Source organism: Carassius auratus, chromosome 10 (genome assembly GCF_003368295.1).
Source record: "Carassius auratus strain Wakin chromosome 10, ASM336829v1, whole genome shotgun sequence".
Taxonomy (NCBI): domain Eukaryota; kingdom Metazoa; phylum Chordata; class Actinopteri; order Cypriniformes; family Cyprinidae; genus Carassius; species Carassius auratus.
The window spans coordinates 15,969,230-15,985,500 of NC_039252.1; the positions used below are offsets into that span (position 1 = coordinate 15,969,230).

The 16,271-nt window shown below is 39.0% G+C and overlaps 1 pseudogene; it reads right to left on the reverse strand.

Moving 5' to 3' along the window:
• Positions 1 to 64: 64 nt before the first annotated feature.
• On the reverse strand, positions 65 to 15,784 carry LOC113110064 (telomerase-binding protein EST1A-like; annotated as a pseudogene).
• Positions 15,785 to 16,271: the final 487 nt, after the last annotated feature.

Consider the following 16,271-nt stretch of genomic DNA (forward strand, 5'->3'; position numbering starts at 1 on the left):
TAATCAGTATAAAACAGTGACATCTACAGTTCAAACCAAAGCACAGGCCAAACAGCACAAATGATTAACTCAGAAATTATTTTTAATTAAATCCACATCACAAAAAAATTAGAGGTGTAATTAGAGGTGAATAATTCAGATGCTGCTGTTTCTTACCACATAACAGAAAGGGGAGGATATTTTGAGCATTAAAACAATGACTGTAACAGGCTGACATACCAGGTTCTATTAGGACTACAATACTTAAGCTTTGGAAATGGAAAAATACACTAAAACGCAAGCACAGACAAACCACTCGACTTAATACAGACATGAAAATAATTTGCACAGGACATCTGAAAACATATACAAGACTCTAAAGTTTGAACTAGATGCATTAGTTTTCTTTATAGTTTTGAGGGGGAAAAGGAAACTAGAACCTTTCTATTAGTGCAACCTCAAAAATGCAGACTCATTTTAGTCTGTATTAAAACTACTGTGATGACAGATTCATTACTTCAGTATTTACTCGACACACAGATGTTACAATCTTATATTCTGACTTGGATCCACACAGTTATAAAGATGCTACTACAGAAGAACAGACAGTGATGAGGGTGTTGCAACTGAACCACGTGACCTAAATGAAAACGAGAACCTGACAGTCTAAACTGAAGTCAAAAATGCAATGCAAACTTAAATAAGCAGGTAAAAATCATAAGAGCTTTAAAACAATCATGCTTCAAGCGATGAAAATGCAATCAGGGCCGCATGGGCCACTAAAGTGGAACGTGAGACCGCCTCACGCCGCCCCCTACTGGAGCTCTCGCCTAATCGCAGGCGCTTTGCTGGAATGAGCTCATCCGCAGCATGTGTGACTTCACACAAACACTACAAGCTGACACTCTCTCGCTCACACACGTACACCCAGCGTGCTTCCTCTTCATCCAAGCTTTTAATCAACCCCCAAATCAGCTATGCTGGCTTCAATCCCCTCCAATCATGTCTATCTCACCCTCAGAAGTAAGCAGTTATCTATGCACGCTGCATTGTACGGGGAAAATCCTCATTTCTTTCTTGTAAAATGCCTTGATGTGTCACGCCGCTCTTTTTTTTTTTTGTCGGTTTGACAAAAGGCTTGTAGTATTTCTCCTCTTAATATTCATCCTCTCTGTGTGACAATTTCTTCATCTCCTCCCAACTTTTACAGTGGAGGATGATTGGTTTGTACAGCGGTAGGTCAGTTCTGCGCTTCAGCCTACTTTAGCCCAGATCAAGAATGCTGGGATGTCCCGGACAGGTACGTTGCGTGTGAGAGCTTTGACTCGCAGATTACGATCATCCGTGAGCAAAACCACCTCCCTGCGTAACCTCACCGGCCCATCTGGAGAACACAAAACATGATGAAGAAACAAACTCATCTAGGGCTGCAAAACGATTAATCGCTCAAATGTTTAAATACATACTATGTGTATGTACTGTTTATATTTATTATGTATATGTAAATACACACACATACATGTTTAAACTTTTATTTGAACTATTTCTTTAAAACATAGCGATCATACAGTCAGATGCCGTCAAACTGAAAATGGATTTATAATTCAAAACACATTCAGTAATGCAAAAGTGTGTCCTGTTTGAATTGCCGCTAACAAGTAAAAGTAAGTGAACTGACTTCTCTCGGCAGGCATGAAGTCCTTGGCTTTGTCCTGACAGTAGTGCAGACAGCAGGACAGGATGACATCATCGTTGTTGCCCTGGGGAGACAGAGAGTCGCATAATGAGTGGGCGGCTTTAAAATAGAGCTTAAAGTCTCGTGTGCATTTCTGAACTTCTCAAGTGATTTTTCACACTAGAGTTGCTGGTTGATGTGAAAGCCATTTTCCGAACTTGGATGCGCACCATAGAACCGTGTCGGAGCCTTACGTTCCCTGAAGATCATCGTTAGACTAATCATCTGCAGTCTGTTGCGTTACTTATGAGAGTCTAAAGACAGATGATTTTAAAAAGCGTTATTAAGGTAATTATAAAGATATTAAGGTCATATTAATGCAGTCCTTAATACCAATATTTAAGTATTTAATGTTGTAGAAGTAAACCACTTCTGATGACAAACAGCTGCCTTGAACAATGAAAGACAAACTTACAGTGGTTCAGATCCAAATACGTGTCAAATCATCTATAAATCTTATTTGATCAAATAAATTTACTCATTTGTAAGTCACTTTGGATAAAAGTGTCTGCTAAATGTAAATGTAAGTAAAACAACATGAAAAGAAACTTGCAACAGAGAGAGGAACAGAATGAGAGTGTGAACTACATATGAACCAGCACACATTTTTAGCACCACCATTCTTATGGGGAAACACGTACCTTTTGTCCAGAAGTATCTTCACTGCGAAAGGCGATGGACTCCAGTGTGTTTCCTCTGCTGGTGAGCGCTCTGATGCAGGGATCTCTAGATTCAAATGCTTTCTCCAGAAACATGACCGCTGATCTGGCTCTCTCCTGCACCTGTCGGGCATGGGCACCGTTACCGACCCCCTCACGACTGTCCTGCCCTTTAGCCAGACCATCCAACTCCGTGATCACTGTCATAAGGACACAGAAACATGAGACATATGAGTGAAACATCTGTGTGTATTTTAATCATCAAAGAGGGTCTCACCAATAAGAGGCAGAACCAGGATGTACGTCCCACAGGCCAGAAGCTTCCTCAGGCCGTCCAGATGATCTATGAAGCCGTTTGTGTCCGGGACCAGATAGAACGGCCTGATCTCAATCTCCAGCTGTCCACCCGTCTGCAGAACAGCCTGGAGGACAGAAACGGACACTTGCTCAGCTCTATATCATTAGCTTGAAATATTCTGCTGTAAGAATCATTAAATGTTTAAAGTAGACAAGGGGTACAGATAAAGATGGCATCTGGAGGATACCTGTATCTTGTCCCGCCGTTTCTGCTGCTGCGCCAGCTTGTGTGTGAGAGCGTGGCGCCGTGCCCTCAGCTCTCTGATATCATCCTCGCTTCCGTCTCCTTCCATCTCTCCATCGATCTCCCCTTCCGAAGCAGAGAGAGACGATTCCTCCACAATGACATCATCCTCCTGAGAAGTAGACATGCCCTGTTAACCACACTCTCTGAGTTACTGGAAAAAGAATCGTCTCAGATTTGAGGAAAAGCAAAATACATCCTGGTAATGAGAGATTCGCTGTACCTGTTCTTGCGTTTGTGCCGTTTTCTCCGTGTTTACACTGGGTAAAGGAGGTGTAGCCATGGAAATGTACTTTCCTCCCTTAAAAGCCAGCAGTGGTTCTTCCTGCCCGCACAGAGCTTCCAGGAAGTACTTCAGCACGGTCACTCTCTTACAGTCCGCTGCTATAGCCTACACATAAAAACAATCATTCAGATCTGAGATAACTACAGCAGCTAAGTTGATTTATTAGAGAACACGTTTAATATTATAAAATACAAATTAATTGGACTTAATTCAGCCTAATTCAGTTCTGTGTGATTTCTATGAATGATCTGAATAAGAACGACACCACATATCCGCTCTCATTTATTAGTAAATGATGAAAAAGTCTGCTAATTGATTTAATAAATCAAATTAAGATTTTAACGAAAGTGTCAAGTGCCGTTATGTACCGAAGCTTTGTAAACAAAATGAATGGTTTAAAAACTTAAATACATAAAAGTGCAGAGAGTTATGTTATGAATTTTTCTGATTTCTCCTGCGCCGTCATTACTATGCAACGGGTTAAACAGCTGCTGACTTGATGACGCAAGCGAAGCACGGTTCGGACCCTTATAAAATAATATGAATGCAGTCCAGCGGGGGGAGGGGGAGCAATCGAACTCTGGTTCGGACCAGGCAAGTGAACCAAGAGTGAAAGCACTCTTACACTGAATGGACCAAAAAAATATAAAATAAAATCTATAATACACTTTCTAGTTATAGCAGCTTGGATTAAAAAAGCTTAAAAAAATAAAAAGGCAAAAAAATAAACAGCAAATAAATAGTCTATTTTAATCTACCGAGAGCCCTTATATTATCCACCAAACCGGCAATAATAGACTGGACTATAAACATTAATATTAATATTAATAATAATAAATAAAAGAAAAAGGTAAATTGTAGTAAACTGTAAATTAAAATAAACAGACTAATTTATTCAACTAAATATAGACAGAATAAAATAAAAAAACATTTTGAATTAAAAAAAATAAAATAAGATAACAATAAATTGAAATTACAAATTAACTAATTAATCTATTGACAGTCATAAATTTGATATATTCTTCACCTAGCAGGTGATCATGGACTGATTGAATAATACACACACACACACATTATATTACATTATATATTAATTTTGAAAACACAATCCATAGGGGAGTACAATACTGACCGCATCAGTTCCTTGGTCTATATAGCAAGCTTCCTGTGGGGCAGCGAGCAGCGGGACAAAGCCAGAGAGCATTTTGTCCTCCTCCAGCTGTAGGACTCGGAGTTCCTCATCTCCTTCTCCATCTACATCAGCTTTATAGAGCAGAACCTCACCGTGATACACACGGGCCAGAGAGTTGCACAGATCTGCAAGACACTGCCACACATCTGGACCCCCCCTAGAAAATAAAGAACCACATCAACCACAGCTCAGATTCAAATCAACACCGCCCTGAGCCCTGACTCACTGAATACAGCAGGGGGGAGGGTTCCACTTGTCTGGGTGGCCGAGCATCCAGTCGGACCAGACCTTCATGCTGGGCAGCAGCTCTCTGAGGTCGGGAGGGAAGACAGACACCCGCACCATCCCCTCCTCATCATCCATTTCATCAAACTCCCCCAGCTCTTCTGCTGGGATAGGCTCTGGCAGAGACAAAAAAGAAGCAAACAATTAGACAAATCTGCATAGAAGTCACAAATACAGAGAGTATCTTTATGCTGTCTATGTAGGCAGCACACTAGTGAAACAGACACTTTTGACTCACCAGCAGGTGTTTCTTTTAGGAGTTCAGTGCACCGTTGGACAAGGAGACCAAACATAGCTAAACCAAGAGATATGGTCTGCTCCTCTAAAACAGACCGAGTTTCACCTTGCCCTTCAGCTACGAGAAAGAGAGATTTAGAGACACAGCAAAGTAAGAAGCAAGAGAGATTCTTTTCAATGGACCGTCAGGATCTACGGCCACTGATAATGTTGAATCTTTACCTCTGATCTGTGCATAATGGATGGTGAACATGTTAATAGTGATGATTTGCAGCATGCGTGTGCTCCCGAGGGGGGAGGGGCTGTGCTGGAGGAGGGCCCGAAACTCCTGCAACACTCGACTGGCTACAGCAGGAAAACTCTCCATCCTGAGGACCAATCACAACAATTATGCAAATTAGTACAACATATTCCCAATAATAATTATTTTCTGTGTTAATTATCAGCCTGTCATGTTTTGTTTTATTTATTAAATGCCATATCACCATCAAAGTCTATTTCCATGGCAGCTCAAAGTAGAAATTAACAATCATAGTTTTTAAAAAATTTAGGGGTGTGTGATATTGAAAAAGAAAAGAGATCTCAATATTTTGGGGGATTTTCTCAATAATGATAATTAGACGATATTTTGCGTTATTGTGCTGATATCTGACTGCTGGGGGCAACTGCAGATTTGATATTCTTCATATTCTGTGTGGTCCGTTCAGTTACAAATGCATAATGGTTTGATATTTTAAACATGAAACATTGAATACTGCTATTTGGAATTATTAAAAATTTAAAGATACTTTAAATGTGAAGTTAAAACCGCCAGTAGGTGGCAGCAAGCCACTGTTAAGGGAGTCATTGCAATTGAACAGAATCATTTAAATGGTGGATTCATTCAGGAATGAAACATAGCCATGTTGTTTAGAGACGCAAAACCGTGCTTTGGCTGTGTTTAGAATTATTTTTTGTTCGTGAAATGGAGTAAAAACAGGCATTGTGATGTCTAAAACGCAAGGATCCTAATATTAACTTATTGCTTAAAGAACTGTTGTAGAAAAAAAGGCACTCCTCATGAGATTTTAACTGGGCTATATGAAATTATATGAATATATATGGCTACTTTTTCTGGCCCCATATCTTGAAATTTGTGACCATTCTTAATGCATTTTAATAGACTGAATTTAATGTATGCATGCACTCCATTGTTTTTTTTTGTTTTGTTTGTTTTTTCAAAATACTCAATGTCAAACTGCACATCGTTAAAACAGCAATTACGATATTATTGCAGACACCTACAAAAATGTAACAATATCTTCCATACAATAAAGCTGCATGATTCTGGATAAATTGAGAATCGTGATTTTTTTTTTTGTCTCCGGTACAGACCACAATTCAGAAACGGAACTAAATACTGTCTGACAAAATATTATTGCAGCAGTCTATTTAAAAGTGTTTCATTAATTTGAATGAATTATTAAACACTTAATATGTATTTACAATATACTTAATACACATATTTTTAATAGTAAATTTTTGAAGTGGTTTTAATGAATGATGCATGTCAAAATTATAACAGACACTTTTCACCCTCTGCAGCTCTAATACAGTATAAAAAATATAAAAAATAGAATTTTGATATTTGGTAGAAAATCCTCCCAGAACAATTATTTTTTAACATTAATTACATCTCTGAGTAACACATTTGCCAAATATAATTGAAGCTTTTATTCCAGTCCAATATGTTTTTAGTTATAGTGCTGTAAATTGAATAGTTCTGATCCAAAAGCATTCCTTTCAGGAGCCGTTGCTTACTATACATAATCTAGGACCTCTTCTAAAATCAGCCCTCAAATTCACAATATGATTAGACTAGATAATAACTTTCAGTCCCACTTTATATTAGGTGGCCTAAGCTACTATGTACTTGCATAAAATAACGTACTTAGGTTAGGGACAGGTTTGGTAGTATGGGTAGGCTTAAGGTTGGGTTAAGGTGTTAGGGATGGGTCAACAGTAGGGCTGGGCGATAAATTGATATAAATTTCCGAAATAAACGATAACATGAGTTCGATATTGTTCCATATATTATTTATGAGGCAACGGCGGAACGAAAAAATGCTAGTCATTTGAAGCGTGCTGTATAGACCGTTTATCCGGTCGGATCAAAGTTTAAATGTCGGCATGGCGTGAGCTTCACTAGAACAGATGCGTAAAGCTGCACTCACATCAGCAGCGACTTTTGCCTCTCCTCTATCTTTCTGTCACTTCTGAGCTGAGAGGAGAAAGACCACACAAGCTCTGTCTTATTTCCTATAGGCTGTCACTCCCCTTCGCCAACGCCAGCTGTCATTCGTATCGCAGGAAATCGCCAACTTTCCAATGAAATGAATGGGATTATGTCGCTTGTAGTGTGATAAACAGTGCAGAAATGTTGGTATTCGTGTCAAATTGTATTATATTATTAATGTTGACATACTGAAGGTGGAGTAATGGAATATAATTACATTACTTTTTGTGATTAAGCTATAGCATTTGTGTTTATACTAAATGTATTTAGACTACTGTTTTTCATACAAATACCTAGAAGCCATATTACATTTTTCCAGTGGTATTGGGGTGCTATATTTGTGGTTTTAACTGATTATCAAGATCTAAATGTATGCTACTATGGAATACCAATGGTTAAAAAAAAATAAAAAATACACACACCTCAAACAGTCAGAATAATTACATTTCACCATATAAAGATGAGATTGCTACAAAATGTACAGGTATTGCTGAATTACTAAATCTACACCTGCATCCTAATTCGAGCTACAATTAAATGTGTATACATGTGTAGACAGAAAAAAAAGTTCTATTCTTATCAGGCAACACAAACCTGTTTCTAGAGTTGAAACAATATTACTCATTAGCAAATGCAGAACTAAGATTTTTTTTCTAAAAACAGTGTTTGTCATGTTCTGATGATAAAGAATAGTATAAAACTACAATTAACAGTCTGTTTTTTTTTTTTTTTTACAACTTTCACATTGGAGCAAAAATAGGCCTTGTAAGTCCTTTTTTTTAAAGAAATATATATATTTTTTTTACATTTATTGTGATAATTATCGCATACCGCCCAACAGTGTAATTATAAATGTAATTACCGACGTAATTACATGCAGGTATTTTTTAAAGGGGTTGTTGATTGCGATTTCACTTTTTTAATGTTAGTTAGTGTGTAATGTTGCTGTTTGAGCATAAACAATATCTGCAAAGATATTGACAAAAGACAAAATGGATGTTTACACCAAATCTGTTGACATTAAGACTTACCCTACTTTAGTGAAGAGCTTTCCGTGAGCATGCAGGAAACTCAAAATAAACCTCTTGTTAAGCTGTAAAGAAAATGACAGAAAAATGTAAGGAAAAGAGTAATTCAACTCTTTAGCTCAAATTATTGTAATTATAGTGACCGTTCATCAAAGTAAAAAATAGCTCATGTTTTCCCCCTCAAACCAATAGCTCCATAGGTGTGCACAGTCACCAAGACTCAACACACAAATAAAACAATCAGAAAATTGACAAACTCTCCAAAGGATGAGCACCTTGTTTAGCTGATAAACCTAAAGCGCTCTCATTTAATTAAATCAGTGTACTGCCTGAAGCAGCGGGCTCAGATCAACCTGCTCACCCTTACAAAAGACGAATGGTGGGGTGGAACAGATCAACTTTCTTAAAGTGTAAGTGTGCATTTGTTGCTGACGTGGGCAAATATCCAAGGTTACCAAAATGATGGGTGCATCACGGCACAATGATGCCCTTTCCTGCCACTGATGGGTGACTCATAGTCAGCCTCTTCCTGTGCAACTCATAAACAACTCAACGTGACCTCTTTGGCTCTCCTAATGTGCACGGGTGTTTGTATGTGTCATATGTGTGCCTGTTTGTGCCCGCTTCTTGAAACATTTGTGAAAACATTTGCGTGGCTCAGAGGAATTTTTCTTGCCTTAAGTGCAACAGGCACTTAAAATTACAATCAATTAAAATGTTATGTTTTTTGATGGATGTTGTTTATATATATATATATATATATATATATATAAAAAAGTTATAAAAAAAATTGTTATCAGATGTATCAGCAATGGTTGCATTTTATTTAGTCATTTCTCTGAAGCAAAGCTCTGAAACGAATTTAACTGTGAGCAGAGCAAATGACATATGTTTAAAAAAGCACTCACATCACTGGGACTCAGAGTTCCCAGCTCTCCATCCTGCTCAGAGTCTTTGCCCGACTCACTGCCTGTCGGACGAGAAGTGCCTGGATGCCCGGTGGGACGTATCCAGATCTCCACTCGGCTGGCGTCCTCACCACGACGCCCACCTACATGACCTCGGGGACTACGGGTACCTCCATCTTCCTGCTTCCGTCTACGTTCAATCTGGTCAGCCTTGGTTAGGGAGAAGAACAAATATAAACAAACACTGAGAATACTGACATTTTTCAGCTGCACAACCAATATTGTTTAATATTTATCAAAGCTGGATTATTCTTTTTAAGGAGCAGCATTAAAGTGCATACCTTGCGCTTGGCTTCCTCAAACAGAGTCATCAGACTTTCCTTGGCTGTGAGGATTGGGTTACTGGCGGCTAGACTACGCATGTAATAGTAGACAGCATCCAGCTTTCGCTTCTAAATAAGAGATGAGGGGAGAAATAACTAATTTAACTTTAATTGTCATCATATTAGCCAATTTCAAACAAGCAACTCATTATAGACCTCAACTTCATGATTAATATTTTGAATATCAGTGCAAGTAACCAGTCTTAACATTTTTAAATGTGTATAAATAATATATAGGGTTGTCAAATGATTAAAATTTTTAATCAAATTCATCTGAATTTTCAGTGGATTAATCAGTATTAATCACCATTTTTTTCTGAAATGCTTACCAAAAGATAAATAACAGGACACAGATACATAATTTTCATGTATTGATTCATCAATATGTGGTTCTTTTTTTCTGAATTTCAAAAGTTTAACATTTACTTAGATCAAATTTACCTGAGCACTATATCAAACCATGCCATTTAACTACCAATAGTGTAAGAGTTTTAGGTGAACCAGTGGTTAAATATAGCCACATATCTATGAAATTATGCATAGAGAAACTCGAAAGAATGAACTCAGAAACACAAACATGCGCCCTCTGCACTCTGGGCATTCTTGTTTTGGGGAGGTGTTCATTTGCTCTGCCACAATACTTTAGGATCTATATTTTCACGTTCTGAAGGCTTCAAGTGCCAGTAAAACCAAGTAAAAATGCATATGCTTTTCCAAACAGCTATAATTTTCACTGCATTGCATGTAGGCGTTCTGCGCATGCGCAGTGTGAAACACAGGACGCTATAACAGGAAGAAGCTCCAGAGTATCAACTACCAAAGTCGTCTCTGTTTATCAAGCTTGGCATGAATGTATTTGAGAGTACCTGGGGTAAAACCTTAAGCTCCTTCTGTGTTTTCGCCGCGGCGCTTGCCGCTGTTTTTTACTTCTTGAGAGTTCAGAGATCGACGAGACTTTCCTGACCTGAATAATTTCTCACACTGCGCATGCGTGAAATGCGTTAAAAAATTTGACGTAATTAACGACAAACAACTAATTAACGTCGTTAACGCACTATTTTTGACAGCCCTAATAATATATAAATATGTATATATAAAATGTAAATGTTTCTAACACTAAATCTAATAGAAATTATGTTATGCTGAATTCTCACCGTATATACTGCTAGCAGGGCCAGCTGATTGTAGGGTCTTCCATTTTTTGGAGCAATCTGCTGAGCTTTTAGATACCAACTGCACGTGAGAAAAAAAAAATTAACACTAAAATACAAAAACGTATATGATTTCTTAGTTTGTCATTGGTAAATTGATGAAAAAGATATTCATGCTGTGCCAATTCATTTATACACATGATATAAACAAAAGCACATGTATGTACACTGAAATAGCATACTATAATATAAAATACACCTTTTCTGTTTAATGTGGCTATGACAGAATTACCTGCGTGCCTTTCCGTAGTTAGCAGAGTCATTAGCCTGTTCACGGTATCGTGCGATATCCCCTGACAGATCATGCAGCGCTGGGCACTGATCAGAGCATACTTCACCTGCATCAAGGTAAAGTTGGATTCACACTTGTTGAATGTGTTCAACAATAGCAGAACTAACTGTCAAGGGCCTGTTACAACTAAATCTTTAAAACATGAAAAACACTACAATGAGAAGTTGTTTAAAGGGCTTAGTTGCTGCTGGGCACATGGGTTAATTTATCACAATAGTCCAAAAAAACACAAGGAGCATACCGTCTTGCGCAGAGGTCTTGCTCGTATAGCCATACAGTCCATATAGTCCTCCAGCTTGAACTGAAAAACAGTCTGCAACTTCTGAAGCAGCGAATCAAAAAAGAATACCCCCTAGGGAAGAAGAAAAAACAATAAAATAAAAATAAAAAATGTTCACAATTTTATTCTTCCATAAAGAACAGTGAATATTTAAACAATTTAATATGTAAAGCCAAAGCACATTTTGTAAGTCACTCTGGATAAGAGCATCTAAACCAAACTACCATTCAAATGTTTACATATGGTAAGACTGTTAAAATGTTTTTAAAAGAAATTATGTTCCAGCTGCATTTATTTGATTAAACTGTGGTAAAACAGTAATATTGTAAAATATAATTTGTTTATAATTTAAAAACAACTGTTTTCTATTTTAATTACATTTTATATTAAAATGTAATTTACTCCCGTGATGGAAAGCTGAATTTTAAGGAGCCATTATCTGAAACTGTGGCATTTTCTTCTGATTTTTTTTTTTTTTGAAGAATAGAAAGTAAAATAAAATGTATTGAATATAGTGTTCCTGTGGCTCAAGTGGTAGAGCATTGCATTAGCAGCACAAGGTTGTGGGTTCAATTACCAGGGAACAGGTTAGGCAAAAAATGTTAGCTTGAATTCACTGTAAGTCGCTTTAGCATCTGCTAAATGCATAAATTTTTATTTAATCATATATTTTGGAACATTACAAAATGTGTTTACCCAATTTACTGTATACTCCCTTAATAAAAAAAATTAGACAATGACAAGGACATTCATAAGAAGGATATAGACCACACTGTGAATATCTACCTCTTCCAGTATGGTCATGAGCATGATTTTTATCTGTGGGGCTGCGTCTGATGTCTGGTCCTTCAGTAGCTGCCTAAACCTCTCTATCACCTGGTAAAACACATTCTTCCACAGAGCCTGATCCAGGTTTTGAGTGTCTGAGAACTCAATGTCTGTCAAAATCACCCGCTCATACAATGTCAGGAGTTCAGCTCTGCATAAACAACAGAAAAGAATATGTTAAAGAACAAGTTCAACCAAGTTCATTATTACTAACTGTAGAACTCTAATACAACAAATCTTTCCCATGCAAAATGTTCAAAATTTAATACACACCTCAGCTGGGCCATCCTCTCCAATCCCTCCTGGCTCAGTCGTTCCCGGGACAGCAGGTTACTGAGTTGGAGTTCCTGACTGTCAGCCAGCCGAAGCAACTTTCCCAGCTCTCCTCTGGTCTGCACCTCTACGTCTTCTGGAGTGAGACCAGATCCTGCTGGAGAGGGATAACCTGGCCCACCTTGCCCGTAGGATCCATAAAAAGGTGGCATAGAGGTGGGATACATCCCACTGGAGCCAGGAATTTGGTAGGGAATGTGATATGGGTAAGGATAGCGTGGTGGGGTGTTTGGGGAATTGGCCGGTAGCGGATAGCAGTAGGGATTGTCAGAATTCTGGAATTTGTAATAAGCCATGGCAGCGGCTTGCTGGTTTTGAAAAAACTCACCCTGTCGGACAGGAGGACTTCCTGTTGTCTCATCATCAGTGTCCAGAAAGTTCAGTGGCCCACATACACCCTGCTGCAAGTACAAAGGCCTGCTGGAGAGATGCATGCTGGGATTGTTGGCTTGACACCAGTGCTGGTTTCTTATCCGGGTTATTTGGGTCCCAAAGGCGTCTTGTCCCTCCTCCACGGCCACCTCTTCCTCGGCCAAGACCCATTCCTCCTCTCATTGTTCTAAGCTGAGGCCCTGGCTCTGGGGTCAAAGTTAGATCAGTGTGGGCAGGAAGCACCAGGATGCCCCTCCCACGACCTCTAGGTTTTTTTTGGCTTGCTTGATCCTCGCTTGAATTCTTTTCCAAAGAAACTCTCAAAATTCCTCCTCGACCACTAGAAACAGGCACTCTTTGCCCTCTTCTGCCCCCTTCAGGACCTTTGTGGGTGCTCTTGGCTTCGTCAGCAAATCTGCCTCTTCTATCTTCTCTCTCCCACACCTCATTTTCCTCCAGTGAATCTGTCGAAGACAATGTCCGTGCCATCCGTCTCCTCGGGCGCCCCTGGCTCCTTCGGATGAACTCCTTCTGTCCAGCACTATTCTCCGCAGTGCGTGCCGCCAACTGCTGACCCTCCCCTCTAAGTCTCTCAGCTTCAGCCAGACCGTCCATACTGGTCCCACTACTGGCCGAACTCGTGCTGTAGGTGCGGTGTCGAGGACGCCGGATGTCTGACTGAGAGTATCGCTTTGAGGCAGAGTTGACTCTGTTTGAATCGGTTCTCTCAGATGGTTTTCCTTTCTCTTTTGGCCGGTTCCCTTGTTGTTTTTCATGGTTTACGTTCTGGTCACGGCTCACCTCTTTAACGCCAACATTTCTCTGCTTTATTCCTTCAGCCTGATCTGCTTCTGAGCCTTTTCCTCCTCCTTCCTCTTGCTCTTTCTTGGCAAAGCCCTGGTTGTTATCTTTTTCCCTTCCTGCTCTGGATTTCCCATTACCCTTCTCCTTTTTTTTGTCTTCTCCAGCCACTTCATTCCCTCCACCTGCTTGGCTTCTTCGCCCTTCCCCACTAGGTTTTCTACTGTTTGTACCACCCTGCCCAGCTCCATCTTTGATTTCCTCAGACTCTAAATGGAGATTGCTGACTTTTCCTGTGATACTCTCAACACTATTTTCATTTCTGTTTGCAGAACTGTCTACAGTTCCCTTTGACTCTTCCTTTTTCCTGCCATCTTTCCCTCGCCTGTTTCTACGCTTCTCCTCTTTCTCACACTTAATAATCGTTTCAGCAGATTTCCTACTCCGTTCTTCCTCCTCCTCTCTCCTTTGATCCCCCATCTTGTCACCCCCGTCTCTTTGTGTACCTGAGACCTTCGTCCCCCTGGCTGATATATCTCACGGTCAGGTTTACGCATCTTTTGTGAATGCTTCTGTGATTTGGGTGTCCTAGCACTTTCCATGCTTTTAACAGCATTTCCATCTACAAGTTGGTGGCTATTATTGCCTACATGTCCTTTAGTGTTATGATTTGCTTCAGGCTGGCTGTGATCATTTGGAAACTCTCCAGTGCTTACATGAGAGCTTCCAGGACTGGTAGGTGAGCCGTCAAGCATTTTGGTGTCATTACCAAAAACACAATCATCCGGTGAGTGCACGGGGTCTGACCCAGCTCCTTCTGCACTGTTCTTATGTCTGTGTGGATGGGCAGCACCAGGTTTGTACCACTGCAAGTCTGGACGTTTGCTATCTCGTTCCCGGTGCTTCTTACCCTCCTCTCGCAATTCTAAGAAAAATATGACAAAAATGTTATTGACTGAAGAGTACAATAGGACTGTTTATAGACTGCCAACAAATATTCACAACAATATTTTAATTACTTTTCTTGAAATCACACTTTTAAATTTAGACTAGCTCTTGGTTGTCCTTGTCCAAGAACGTGAGAAATCGCAAATGAGAATCATTTAAACTGCTTTGTGATAATTACAACACTAAAATGAAATAATTTCTACAAATTATTTCCTAAAAATAAATAAATAGCTACAAACACGCATTGTACGAAAACTGGGCCAAGCAAGTTTCAGAAACTGATTTACAGTCCTTACAAGCACTTCTTTATAAATGAAGCTCCTGGTTCCTGAAAGTATAAAAGCGAATCTTGATTTCTCAGTTCTTTTTTCTTATTTGAAAGGCATCCTGAGGCCACCTAGTGGGCCCCTGCACACAGGCTGAGAAATGCTGCTTTAGGGAAATGTCAATACATTTTAGGAAATGGGTGTTATTTGTACTACTTTATTAAAGATAGAAATATATAACAAATTACAATGCTTTTGTTGATTGAACATTCAAGACCAAATTCCTGTTGCTACGGCATGGGTTGAAAATAACCTGTTGCATGTGCATTGTAACAAGCCAAACCCAACAATATAAGTTGACTACAAGCACATAGAAAGCGATAATCAAGTTACGAAAGTTAAAGAGCTGGCGTTGGATAGCAGCTTACTTATAAAATCTTCCTTTAAAATAAATATCTCATTCAAGTTGCCGCCTTCAATAACCAGTAACAGTTAGTATTACAATTACTTCTTTATACAAACAAAAAGCATATTATAATTTTGAATACGTTGCAGAAATACACGCAAGAGATGTTATATGCTTTCAAAACAAGCGCCGTTCAACCCACATGAGCGACGACTGTTGTTGACTGTTATGCTAGCTAGCTATTAGCAAACTGAACCCCAACTTTAACGTAACATGTCAAAATAAGGCTTGTCTTCGACTACTACCTTTCTTACATAGTTATAAACATTTAGAGAGCTCCTAACCTCTCATACTGTCGCCGTCTGTGGTGAAATTCGACGCTTCTGCTCGAAGCTCCGCGGCTGAAATTCGTACTCTTTCCAGCTCGTCCGCCATTTTCATCGAAACCAAACACAAACACACGGCGGCTTGGTAGGGCCAAAACGCCATTAAGCCAAAACGCGTTCACAAATCCCGTCATAACGCGGGGTATAACAACAGGGCAATAAAACAAAAACGAAAAAGGATCAAAAGAACCGCAGTATAACACACACACGCACGCACGCGCGCGCACGCAAAAGATTATTAAAATAAAACAACAAATGAAAACTATAATATTTTTTTAACGGATAGTTAACCCAACCCAAACATTTCTGTCATAATTTATTCACCTTCAACTTCAAGTTTTTCCAAACCTGTAAAAGTTTATTTCTTCTGTTGAGCATAAAATAAGTTGTTTAAATAATGTGAGTAACCGAACAATTTACGATAACCATGCATCGACTTCCATAGTGTGGAAGAAATTAGACGAAGTCAGTGGCTACTTTTGTTCATACACGTTTGAATCAACCCTTTGATGAATTAAAAAATTAACCATACTTTTTTTTCGTGATTAACTCAAATATTTATCGTAATTGCAGAATTATT